Genomic DNA, 12,622 nt, shown 5'->3' with positions numbered 1-12,622 from the left:
AAACTACTCCTAGAATGAATAAGGTATAGTAGCCAGGATGCAGGATATAAAGGTAATATGTGAAAATCAGTTGCTGTCCTGTGTACCAGCAATGAACAAGGGGATTTTATTATTATTTAAAGATTTTATTTATTTATTTGACAGAGAGATCACAAGCAGGCAGAGAGGCAGGCAGAGAGAGGGGGGAAGCAGGCTCCCTGCTGAGCAGAGAGTCCGATGCGGGACTAGATCCCAGGACCCTGAGATCATGACCTGAGCTGAAGGCAGAGGCTTAACCCAGTAAGCCACCCAGGCGCCCTGAACAAGGGCATTTTAAATTAAAAATCTGATACCATTTACATCAGCATCCCCCCAAATGAAATGCTTAGAAAAAAATGTAAGAAAATATATACAAAATCTGAGGAAAACTACAAAAATCTAATCACTGAAATCGAAGATCTAAATAAATGGAAAGATAGTCTATGTTCATACATAGGAAGAACAGACTCACTCTCTTCAAGATGTCTATTCTTTCCAACTTGATTTATTAAACGCGACCCCAGTCAGAATCCCAGCAAGTCGTTCTGCGGATATCAACACACTGACTTCAGAGTTTATACGGAGAGGCAGAGCCCCAGAGAAGCCAGCACAGTCCGGAAGGAGTACGAAGTTGGAGGATTGATTCTACCCAACATCTTGACTTACTATAAAACTACAGTAACAAGACTAGGAAGTGTTGGTGAAAAACAGGTAAACAGATCAGTGGACCAGCATACAAAGCCTGGAAGCGGACCCCCATAAAGGTCATCAGCTCACGTTTGACGAAGGAGCAAAGGCAGTACACTAAACCACGTGTGGTCTCTTCAACAAACGATGTTGGGACGGCTGGACGTCCACACGTACAAGAACAAGGCAACAGCATCCGAAAAGAGATATTAACCCTTCTCCAGCAAATTACCTCCCAGTGGATCCTAGACCTAAATGTGGACTGGAAAACAAGATAACACAATAGAAAGGCTACATGGCTTTGTTTTTGAGCAGTGGCTTTTTAGTTACCACTCCAAAGCCTGAAAGAAAAACCGATCTGTAAAAGAAAAATTGGTTAGGTGGCCTTAATTAAGTTAAAAAACTTTCGTTCTGTGAAAGGCAATGTCAAGAGAATGAGAAGACAAAACTACGGACTGGTTGGAATATTTGCAGAAGACACACCTGGTGCAGTGTTACCGTGTTATCTAAAATACACAGACGGCTCTTACAGCTCAACAAAAGAAAACAAACAACCTGATTAAAAACTGGCGTAAGACCTTAACAGACCCCTTAACAGACACCTCACCAGAGGAAACGAAGCTGAACCAACAGTGAAATAGCACCACACCCCTGAGGATGACCAAAGTCCAGAACAGGGAGAACCCCGTAGGCTGCCGAGGATGTGCTTGCTCAGTGCTTACAGGAGCCCAGAATGGTACAGCCACTTTGAGAGACTGCGGAGTAGCTTCTCACAACACCGAATATGCTTACTGTACAGTCTAGCAGTCACAGCCCTTGGTATCTACCCAAATGAGTTGAAGTTCTGTCCATAGAAAAATGGATGTTTATAGCAGGTTTATTTATAATTTATATATTAATAATTATTATAATTTGTTTAATTTATTATAGTTTATGATAAATTGATATATCAATTATGATAAATGAATAATTTATAAATAAATTATTAATTTATTTAAATAATAATTATAATTTCCAAACCCTGGGAGCCATCAGGTTGTCTTCTAGTAGGTGAGTGGGTACATAAGCTGTGGCACCCTGAGGCAGTAGACTGTGATTCAGTGCTCAGAAGAGTTTCAATCCACGATGAGACAGAGAACTTTAAATGCACATTATTACTAAGTGAGAGAAAACAATCTGTAAGGATTGGGTACGATATGATTCTAACTATGACGTTCTGGAAAAGGCAAAACTATGGAGTCAGCAAAAGGATGAGGGGTTGGCCGTGTGGGGAGGGATACACAGGCAGAGCACAGAGGACTTTTAGGTCAGTGAAAACACTGGTCTGATCCCATCATGGTGGACGCGTGTCATTGTACATTTGTCCAAACCCACGGGATGTACCTTTGAACCCTAGTGTCAGCTGAGGGCTTTTAGAGCAGGAAGCCCGAGTTAAGAGACGCTTAGGTACCACCCTGGTGGGGGACATTGGTGGGGGAGGCTGTGTATATGTGGGACGGGGTGGGGTGGGCTGGGTGTATGGGAATTCTTTGAACCTTCCTCTCAGTTTTACTGCGAAACATAAAACTGCTAAAAAAAAAAAAAAAAAATTCTGTAAAAAGTGGAGTTGAATCTTTGGTGCTTATTTTGTGAGACTTGAATGTATTTCAGTGAGAATCACTATCATTTTTTTGCCACTCAGTATCTCTATATTATTGCAGGGATGTGAACAGTTCATGATTTTTTTTTTTAAAGATTTTATTTATTTGACAGACAGAGATCACAAGTAGGCAGAGAGGCAGGCAGAGATAGAGGGGGGAAGCAGGCTCCCCGCTGAGCAGAGAGCCCGATTTGGGGCTTGATCCCAGGACCCTGAGATCATGACCTGAGCCGAAGGCAGCGGCCTAACCCACTGAGCCACCCAGGTTCCCAGTTCATGATTTTTAAAAATGCCCTTGGCCCGGTTAAAAGTGTTTCCAGTGTGGTCTTAGGAACTAAGAAGTTAGTGAGAACCAGGGAGTGTGTCACAGTGTCAGAGCCGGGAAGCGTCGGTGTCGCCAGCATGGCTGGGGGCTCCGCGTGCTGTTTGAAAGCTGCCCAGAGACTTGGAAGAAGGCCAGGAGGAACGCCCCTCCCCCCTGTTTTTAATGAAAAAATCCAAACATTCAGGGTTCTCTCGGTGAAGTGATGCTGGAGTATGATGTGGGCTGTCTGCGGTTCCCGCTTCTCGCGCGCTCGCTCGGCCGCGTCGCTCATAAAATGAGGCACTGGTGACTTCGGATGGCTTCTGTTCCTGAGACCGTGGTTTTGTATCCCGTGTCGATTCTTAACAGTCCTAACTTGGGGTTGTTGAGAAGTGAAGTTATACATTGATAAAATATTCTCAGAATTTTTAGATATATGGCTTTTTAAAACTTAGAAGTAGGATTGATTCAATAGAATAATTCTTGTCACAGGATAATTTTGCCTGTAATCTTTCATGTATTTAATACATACTTTTGCTCTGTCCCCTGGAATGTGACCCATTTTTATTCTTAAAGGAAATCCCTGACTTTCCAATGTATGTAGATCGCAGTGAACTCTCCTGTTGTGGTGCACTATGGTGATGTCATAATTTTTTATGTACTCTGAAGTTCATAAGTTAGTATAAGCCCCATTCTAGTCCTTTGCTTGTTCTCTTTAGTTAAGAACGTTGAGGAGGAATAGTTAGTTTTTCCTTCCCATGAAGAAACCCTGATTTATCTATTGCATTTCTGTTTGGTAAATGGAAGGTAAAATATTTAGATTAAAGTAAGACCTATTTGGTGTGAGAGAAGCACCTAATCAGTCAGTTAATTAATGGTCAGCTGTGAGGATACCTCAGAAGAGGGGAAGTTTGTATGGAACTTAATCTTGGTGTTTGTTAAATAAATCATTAGAAATAATGACTTCACAAATTGGAAGTATGCAGCGTACAATGAGAGTGCAGGGTAGACTCTTCTTGGGGCAGTGGTTCCCCTCCTGAGGTGATAACCTGATGACAGTGCCCACAGCTAGCTTGTCCGGGCCTGGAATATTCCCAGGCAGGCAGCCATTGCTGAGATGTCTAACAATGAAGTCTGACTTAGTCTGAGAAAAGATTGTTAAAATACATTTATTTCTGTCTAACCTGTGTTTGATCAGGAAGACGTTTCTAGTCAGAACCTTTCATTGTGTAATCCGGAGTGTCTGGGGGGTCTTGTCAGTCATGTTCTCACTCTTGAATCTACGAGGGCTGAACCAGAAGCAGGACCTGAGAGCCGAGGCCGCCCCTGGCTCAGCTGCCCATCCTTGGTGCAGCCGGGAGCAGGCACCTGTTCCGTGTCTCTTGGCTCTCGGCTTTGGAAGACAGTCTTGGGCTTCTCAGAAAACCTTTGCTTGAACATCCACTTTGTAAGTCTTGACTGTAAATACTCTGAAGGACAGGGATTTGAGTTGAGGATTTTTTTTCAAGGATTTTTGGGGAAGAAAAATTGCAGACAAGTGTTTATGGCTAAGAGATTTTTAATTTTAGTTTCTTTTACGAAATCACAAAAATAGTCCCTTCTCTTTGAATACTCAGAGTTTGCAGGAGAGAGTGCAAGTGTGGACCTGTGTGGTTGAGGGGGACAGTGGGTGAAGGGGGTCAGTGAGTTTGTGTGTCCACGTGCGCGTGTGTCTTCATTTGTGTTGTCATCAATATAGCTATCTTCTTTTTTGAAATGGGTTTCACAACCTTTACATGTTATTTTTAATTATCAAAGCCATGAGATGGCTGTATAATTACTTTGTAGATCAGAAAACACATTAGAAAGGCTACCTAACTTGCCAAATTATTCTACCTGTTTGTGGCAGAAACAAGATCTGAAGTTTTTTGTCTGTCTGATAAACATGCACATACCCATCTTTAAGTTTATGTGTATATGTATATATTTATTATACCCACCAGAGTAAACATAGTTTCTTTTGGTCAAAAATTGTATGTATATCCTGTACTTCATGTTTGAACTGATGCATCTGACTTCTTGGCAGGGAGCTGTGCATTTCCTGTAATAATGAGTTTGCACTGAATCTGTAAAGTATTTACTTGTAAAATGGCTGGCACGTGTAGAATATCTCCCAGATCTTGGGTTGAATTGAAGATAAACTTGTGCAACTTAGGAAGAGACTTTGCCCCAATTAGTACTTAACCGTGGTCACAGCTGAGAAATGAGGACTGCGTCGTAATGGTACTGTTGACCCGAGGCGCAGAGGAACAATCGTCTCCTTTATATTCCCGTCTTTTCTGTGGCCGGCGGCTTCGAGATGAGGGTCCCAGGCCTCCCTGATGTCCGAGTGAGGGTGAAAGTGTGCTTGGGATCTGGATCCATAGTTTGATTCTTGTCCAACTCCCAACCCCGTGTGGATGCTGACATTCTAAGAATCCCTCATCTTTATCTTTTGATGTTCATATACAACCACTCCCCCACCCCCCGGCCAATAACTTCTTGTGTCCCCTGTGAGGGTCTTGTATTCCGTTTGAAGGATCTCAGACTATCCAGCTTCTAAATGTGAAACAAAACCGATTCACCTGTTAAAGGTAGGGGCGGCCCTAGTCTTACTGCTGTTCGGTGTTGAAGCAAGTGCAGCGTCATCAGTTCGTAAGGTGTCTGAGCTGCACCGGGGAGAAGGGCGCTCACCCAGCAAGTACTTGAGCACCAGACCCTGTTGCGGGTGTTGTACAGAAGAGCAAAGCCATAAGATGCCTGTTGTCCTGCAGCTTACTTGGTAGTTGGGGTTGACAGGGAACAGATGATGGTAGCAATGATTCAGACGATTTCCAAGGGGTGGATCCCCAGCAGTGGGACTGAGGATGGCCGTGGGTGTGGTGGGGCCGCCTCAGCAGGGGGTCAGCGGAGACCACAGGTGAGCTGAGACCCGAGGAGCGGAGAGGAAGAAGTTGTGCTCAAGGCAGAGGAGGAGGGAGGAAGAGAGAACAGAGAAGTCCAAGGCAATTGCCCAGGCGGGAATGTGCTCACGGCCTCGACGAGCGAGAGGGGTAGGGGAGGGAGGAGAGGCCGGCAGGCCCGTGTGGCAGAGCTCGTCGGAAGACTCCTGCATGAGGAAAGATGCGATAACCTTTTTTTTTTTTTAAATAAAAATATTATTTTTTGAAGATTTTATTTATTGGACATAGAGAGTGTGTGCACACACAAGCAGGGAGGAGGGCCCGATGGGGAGGGAGAAGCGGCCTCCCCGCCCAGCAGGACCCCGTGAGGGTGCGGGTTGATTCCAGCACCCTGGGGTCCTGACCTGATGGGAGCTGAAGGCAGACGTTTAATGACTGAGTCACCAGGTGCCCCCCAAATACTTTCTTACGTACTTTTTTAGCTTCCTCAGATTTGAAAGGAAATGTCTGATGAATGTAGTGATCACAAATAAAGATTATGATTTAAAAATGGCCTGGAGGGCGCCTGGGTGGCTCAGTGGGTTAAGCTGCTGCCTTCGGCTCAGGTCATGATCTCAGGGTCCTGGGATCGAGCCCTGCATCAGGCTCTCTGCTTGGCAGGGAGCCTGCTTCCCTCTCTCTCTGCCTGCCTCTCTGCCTACTTGTGATTTCTCTCGCTGTCAAATAAATAAATAAAATCTTAAAAAAAAAATAAAAATGGCCTGGATAATAAGAACTTGTACATAAATATATTATTGATTGTTTTGTACAAAACCCCTATTTAATAACTTTGTTCCCCTCTAGTGAAAGCTCTGCATATAGTAGGTATTGAACCTTTAATTAATTATCATATTTGGAGCTAAAAAACACATATTTTCCTATAGAAAGTATACTTTCTTCGGTACCTAAGCAACACACAAAAATCTGTTGTATTATAGCACAGTGGTTAAGAACCAAATGCTAGAATCAGCCTAAACTATCTACCCATCATGCGACTTAACTTCTCTTTGCCTCAGTCTTCCCAGCTCTAGAGTGGGAATAAGTAGTAGTGATGTTTGTAATGATTGCCTGAAGTGCCATGCCATCACGCTGAGACATTCCGTGATACAGTATACAGGGTCGCCGACGTTCAGCGAATCCACGCGCGGGCTGTGGGTCGTCCTCCGGGCTCTGCTTCTCTCAGATTTTTATTCTGCTCTTACCTCCCTTTTCGTTTTGTGTTTTCCTGTTTCTCCTCTCTATTCGTTAGAACTCTATTTGGGATTTAATCAGCTTTATTGAGTGTCATTCAACTTGGAACCCTAATAACTTTCTCTGTAATTCCTTACAGAGCTTTTTCTCTGCAGCAGTGGTTTCTGAGTGAGCCGCGCTGGCGGGGGCACACCGGATTCTCTCATTTTCGCCCCCTCTCTCTGCTGTGGGGCTGGGGCCTCCCCTTCTTATCTGGGTGTGGGGAGAGGACTTTTTCCTTCTGGGTTCAGGCTTCAAGGAGATGTGGGGGCTTCCCTGAGGAGCAGCAGATCCGGCCTGTGCCCCTAACAGGCACTGCTCAGCCACATGCAACAGGTTGTCCGCTCACTTGGTCTTGTCGGTGCCGAACACGGGTACTTCTTTGTGACCTTGTTCCTGATAGAGTTGGCAATTAACGTTAGACCTCATTACTAGATAGATACACATGTATCTTATGAAGACGTTTTCCTTGTATTTTGTTTTGGGATATTTAATTTCTAAATACCATTCTTTTATAATCGGTACTGAAATTATTTTGACAGTAATATTTTCCACACTTGTCTTTTTAAAGTCCATGTTACAGGAGGAGAAACACCATATTTGGATGAATTTAAAATAAAATCCTGCATTTCTGAAACAAAACTTGCATTTCAAGTTTACTTATTTTCCCAACGTGTAATTTACAGATGTGTAGAGGGTTAGAGATAATGTACCGTTATCATAGAGTGAAAGAAAATAAACACCTTTCAGGGAACTTTCAGTTAATACGTTTCAAATGTTAAAGCAAAAATACCCCCATATATATATGATCAGTTTTCTATGAGAATGTGATAAAATTTAGATTATCAAATTTGGTTACCATTGCATAGAAATGGTTTACTTGGTTTAAAAAGCCAATCCAAAAATCTTATCTCAGCAAAGTAAGCATATATGGTACATGAACTTTAGGACATTACTGAAGGAAAAGGATTAGGTTCTAGTTTAGTTGATGGGACCACAGAATGCTTTGAGAGTCTGAAACAAGCATGTTGACCCTTCCCCAAGAAAATGTGCATCTGTTCAAGAATGCAGAGTTCATGGACACCTTAGGGAGTTCCTGGGGCCCTTGGAACTCATCCATGCAGAGCTGATGGGCCCAGGCTGAGAGAGTAGTCCAGGTTTCTGGAAAACTCTGGCAGCACTTCTCAATCTAGATCATTTACTAGTGACCTTTTTTTTTCTGTTTTCATTATTTTCGTTTGTTTTTTGTTTTTAGTTATAAATGATACTTTGTCTACTTGAAGTGGAAAATACTTTCAAGAAAGCCTGATAAACTCCAAATGATAATTTGGATATAACTAGGATATTTCATATCTCTGTTTTGCACAGATGATCATGAGTTTATTACCAGAGCATTAAATAAATTAGTTTCGCAATAAACAAATGATGATTAGACTTCTCATGCCTTTGGTGCTCCCTGCCTTGAGAAGGGAGTGTGTCCACAGCTTGTCCACTGCTAAAGCGGTGACTGAGGGAGAGAGGAGGTAGACATGAGCCCCCTGGACCCGGAAGCCCATAGAGGACCTCGAGATCTTTCTCGAGAGAACATACCCTGTCTTCGTTCTATAGGGCTGCTATTCGAAGTACTGCAAACTGTGTGTGGCTTAAACAACAGAAATTCATCTCACAGTTCTGAAAGCCAGGAGCCAGAAAGCAAGGTATTGGCAGGGTTGGTTCCTGCTGAGGGTGTGAGGGAGAATCTGTTCCAGGCTGCTCTCCTGGCTTCTGGTGGTTTGCTGCCCACCCTGATCCCTGCTTTTGTTTTCATGTGGTGTTCCCTTGGTGTGTGTGGTGTTCCCTTGGTGTGTGTGGTGTTTCCGTGTGTGCGTGTGGCATTATTTGTATGAGGACACCAGTCGTACTGGATCAGGGCCCACGTGAATCCAGCAGGACCTCATTTCAACTAATTCCATCTCCCCTAACCCTGGAGGTTAGAACCTGAATGTATGAATCTGGGGGATACAATTCAACCTGTAACTCCCCTAAGTGATTTTTAATTGCCATGATTTCACAGGCCTTCTGTTTGAGGTGATTACTGAGAGTTTTAATGGCAGGACACTAAATCAGCATTATCCTGACATCTTCAGCTGCATTTCTTGTAACACCTCTCCACGGGGTCCCTAGGCTGCTCGCTCAACATCCGAGCGCCCTCCTCTTCCCTCAACTGCCCCCGCTTTCTTTCTCCTCCTTTTATGTTCTAAAGCCTCCCCTGTGGGGGGCCTGAAGTATCTGCTCTATCCGCAGGAGTTAATGAAACCACCCGGAGCACTGGGACGTCGTGTGGGTAGCTCTTTGTTGTGGGGCCGTCCTGAGCATGGTGGCATGTGCTGTGCTGTCCCTGGCTTGTCCGGGCCGGATGCCGGTGCCCATCCCCTGCGCCTCCTGTGCTCCCTTGACAATACAGAATATCTCCAGACACTGCCGCGTGCCCTCCTGGCAGCAAGATCAGCGCTGGCTGAGAATAACTTACCCTGTGCCAGGCCAGGTAATGGGGAATCCAAGGATTTGACTGGGGCAAACTCTTGTTCCCACGTGACTCAAGCTACTGAAATAAATGGGTCATGTTCGTTCATCTTTGTTTTAGATTGTAGTTTTAAAATTGCTTATGTGAAAGTTATCTGAGGAAGAGCTAATACTAGTGTCTGTTTCAAAGTAAAATAGTTGGGAGAATCAAGACTGTTCATGTGTTGATTTGAAAGGTCAAATTCATTATCTTTCTTCATGGATATAGATTTAATAACACACTCTTTCTTCATGGGACTGCACTCTACATTTAAACGTGAATATACATTTGGTTTCTAGCATTTGAAATATTTTAAGCATTATAATTGTTTTTATTATTATTTAATTTAAAATTAATTAAATTAATTATTATTAAAATAAACAGCTGTTGTGTGTTTAGTTATTCCATTGCTGAGGAACAGCCTTGAGAGAACAGAGTTGCTTTTTCTGACAGTAGTCTCAAAGAGAGAGATCATATCAGGGTTAGTTTATTTTTTAGGGCAATTACATAAGAAATACGTTTTCCTTCTGCAAGTCTTTTTATCTGATATAATTGAATTGCAGTATAACATTTAAGTCATTTAAATTTCTAACGGACTTTTGAAAAAATATACAGTGGTACTGAAAAGTAATGAAAAAACTTCCTATGTGACTCATAGAAACCGATTCTTTTTTTTTTTTTTTGAAGGGAGGGCATGAGTTCAGAGCAGGGCAGAGAGGGAGGGAGACTCTTAAGCAGACTCCGCGCCCAGTATGGAGCCCGATGGGGGCGCTCAATCGCTCAATGCTGGGATCATGACCTGAGCCAAAGTCAAGAATCGACGCTTAACTGACTTAGTCACCCGGGCACCCTGAGACTAGTTTTAGTACCTGATAAAAGTTTTTATGTTAAGGCAGGGATTTCCTGGGTTTAAACATAGCATTGAACTTAATATGGTGAGTCTTTTATGACTTGATATTCATGGCTGTTGGCCTAATTTCATTTATCAGCTGTCAGTAGTATTTGAGAAGAGTTAGGACCTCGCTGTTCCTAAATACTAGATCCTCCTTTGGCATTGAAGTCAGAGGCATCTTGATCTTCCTTACCCTGACTGGACCTGTCGATTTTTTTGGTTTGATTTTCTGCTGAATTTGCAGACTTGGGCAGCTTGCTCTGCTCCTGCAGAAGGGGAAGGTTCTGGCATATGGAAGCATCCTGTGGAACAGAGGGCCTTGGTGTCCTGTGCTTGCAGACAGGTTTGATGTTGTGTTGATGGACTTGAGACTTGTTGAGCAGGAAAGTCAAGATTTAGAGAGCAGGATAAAGAAACCATCCTGTCAGAGGTGTAGTCTTCGGTGAGCTCCTTGATGAATGATGCTGCCTCGATTTTTAAAAATGATCCTTCTAGACGACTAAAACTGAGAGCCTTTGTTAGAGAAGTTTTTTTTCTTTTACCTTTCTGCAAGAACAGTTGCTCTCAATTTCTCCCTCCGTGGGGCGTACAAATCTTGTTTCTCTCTCTCCCTATTTTAAGAGACATTATAAAAACCATATTGTGTAGCAATGTAGGGTATCTTTTTACTATTTTTTCTTAAATGCATATTTCAAAGACCAGCTTGTCAACTTTTATTAGGTTATTAGTTATTTCTGAAGTAAAAATTTACTGATTTAAAAATGCTTCTCCTACTTCCGTGGCAGCATTTGGCAAACAAATGGTTATAATTTGATGGCGGATGGCACATCCTCAACATCACAACCTGAGCCGAAACCAAGAGTCAGACTTAAGTGACTATACCACCAAGGTGCCCCTAATGTTTTTGCCCCTTGCAAATGTATGTAGTTTTCTTATGAGTAACACACCTGAGTTAAATGAATTTTGATAATCTGCCAATAATTTCAGTTATTTCAACTTACAGTGAAAGGTAGGTGTCATAATTTTTTCTTTTTTTAAGAGAAAGACTCCTTTTTTTTTTAAAAAAAAGATTTTATTTATTTATTTGACAGAGATCACAAGTAGGCAGAGAGGCAGGCAGAGAGAGAGAGAGAGGAGGAAGCAGGCTCCCTGATGAGCAGAGAGCCCAATGCGGGGCTCGATCCCAGGACCCTGAGATCATGACTTGAGCTGAAGGCAGAGGCTTTAACCCACTGAGCCATCCAGGTGCCCCAGGTGTCATAATTCTTAAAGATTTATTTCCAGATATCTGGAACTCCTTAATTTGTCACGCCAGAAAAATAAGCAATGCTGCTTTTACAGCAATTCCTGTATTCTGTTTCCTGGTGTTTTCTTCCATCCTCCTCTGTCCAAATTCCGGTCTTACATGATTTAACCAAGTCTTATCATGAACCATATGTTTATTTATTTAAGAAATTAGCTTGCTGATTTTTAAAATTGGGAGTTGCCAAAGGCATACACTTTCATTCAGTCAGTAGGTAAAGTGTTAGGGATTAATTATGTGCCAGGCACTGTTCTAGACTGGGAATGAAGTAGTGAAGAAAGTAAAACTGGTATGTTGGCTACACTAAAGGAAGAAATAAAGCAGAGAAGAGACTTTTTGTGCATTTGTTTGCTTCGGGTGGAATCATTGGCAGTTTTAGAAAAGGTGACCAGAGAGCCCCTGATGAGAGAACGACTGTGGGTCGAGACCTGGAAGAGGTGAGGAATTAATTGGGTCTGGGGGACAGCTGGATAAAGAGCTTCCCAGTCAAGGACACCCACGTGCAAATGCCCTGAGGCAGCGCTCCTGGGGTGTCTCACTAGGGTGGCTGGAGTGAAGTGAGCAAGGGGAAAATAGAGAAGTGAGGGCCAAGGGAGTCATTTGGGGCCAGCTATTACTCTGATGGTATGGGAAGGCACTTGAACTGTGGGGTGACGTGGTCTGACTTAAATTTTCATAGGATTGGGACGCCTGGAAGGCTCAGTGGGTTAAGCCTCTGCCTTCGGCTCAGGTCATGATCTCAGGGTTCTGGGATGGAGCCCCGCATCGGGCTCTCTGCTCAGCAGGGAGCCTGCTTCCCCCCAACATCTACCTATCTCTCAGCCTACTTGTGAACTCTCTCTCTGTCAAATAAATAAAATCTTAAAAAAATTTTTCATAGGATCGCTCTGTTGCCATGTAAAGATTAGAATGGAAGAGGGTAAAGGTGTTAGCATGGAAACTATTTAAGATTCAGGAAAGTACTGACATGTATAGGTGAGCCAGAGCATGGCTAGATCCCGGTAAGTAGGAGCAAAGGTTTGCTTGCAGCGGTTGGATTCTAGAGTT

At 43.2% G+C, this 12,622-nt stretch overlaps 1 protein-coding gene across 3 annotated transcripts in view; it reads left to right on the top strand.

The window, feature by feature from the left end:
• PDE10A (phosphodiesterase 10A) overlaps positions 1-12,622 on the top strand; it is a 565,247-nt gene that overhangs the window by 356,191 nt on the left and 196,434 nt on the right. The window lies entirely within an intron of this gene.

Source organism: Mustela nigripes, chromosome 5 (assembly GCF_022355385.1).
Source record: "Mustela nigripes isolate SB6536 chromosome 5, MUSNIG.SB6536, whole genome shotgun sequence".
Classification (NCBI taxonomy): Eukaryota; Metazoa; Chordata; class Mammalia; order Carnivora; family Mustelidae; genus Mustela; species Mustela nigripes.
This window is presented reverse-complemented; position numbering and strand designations above follow the sequence as displayed.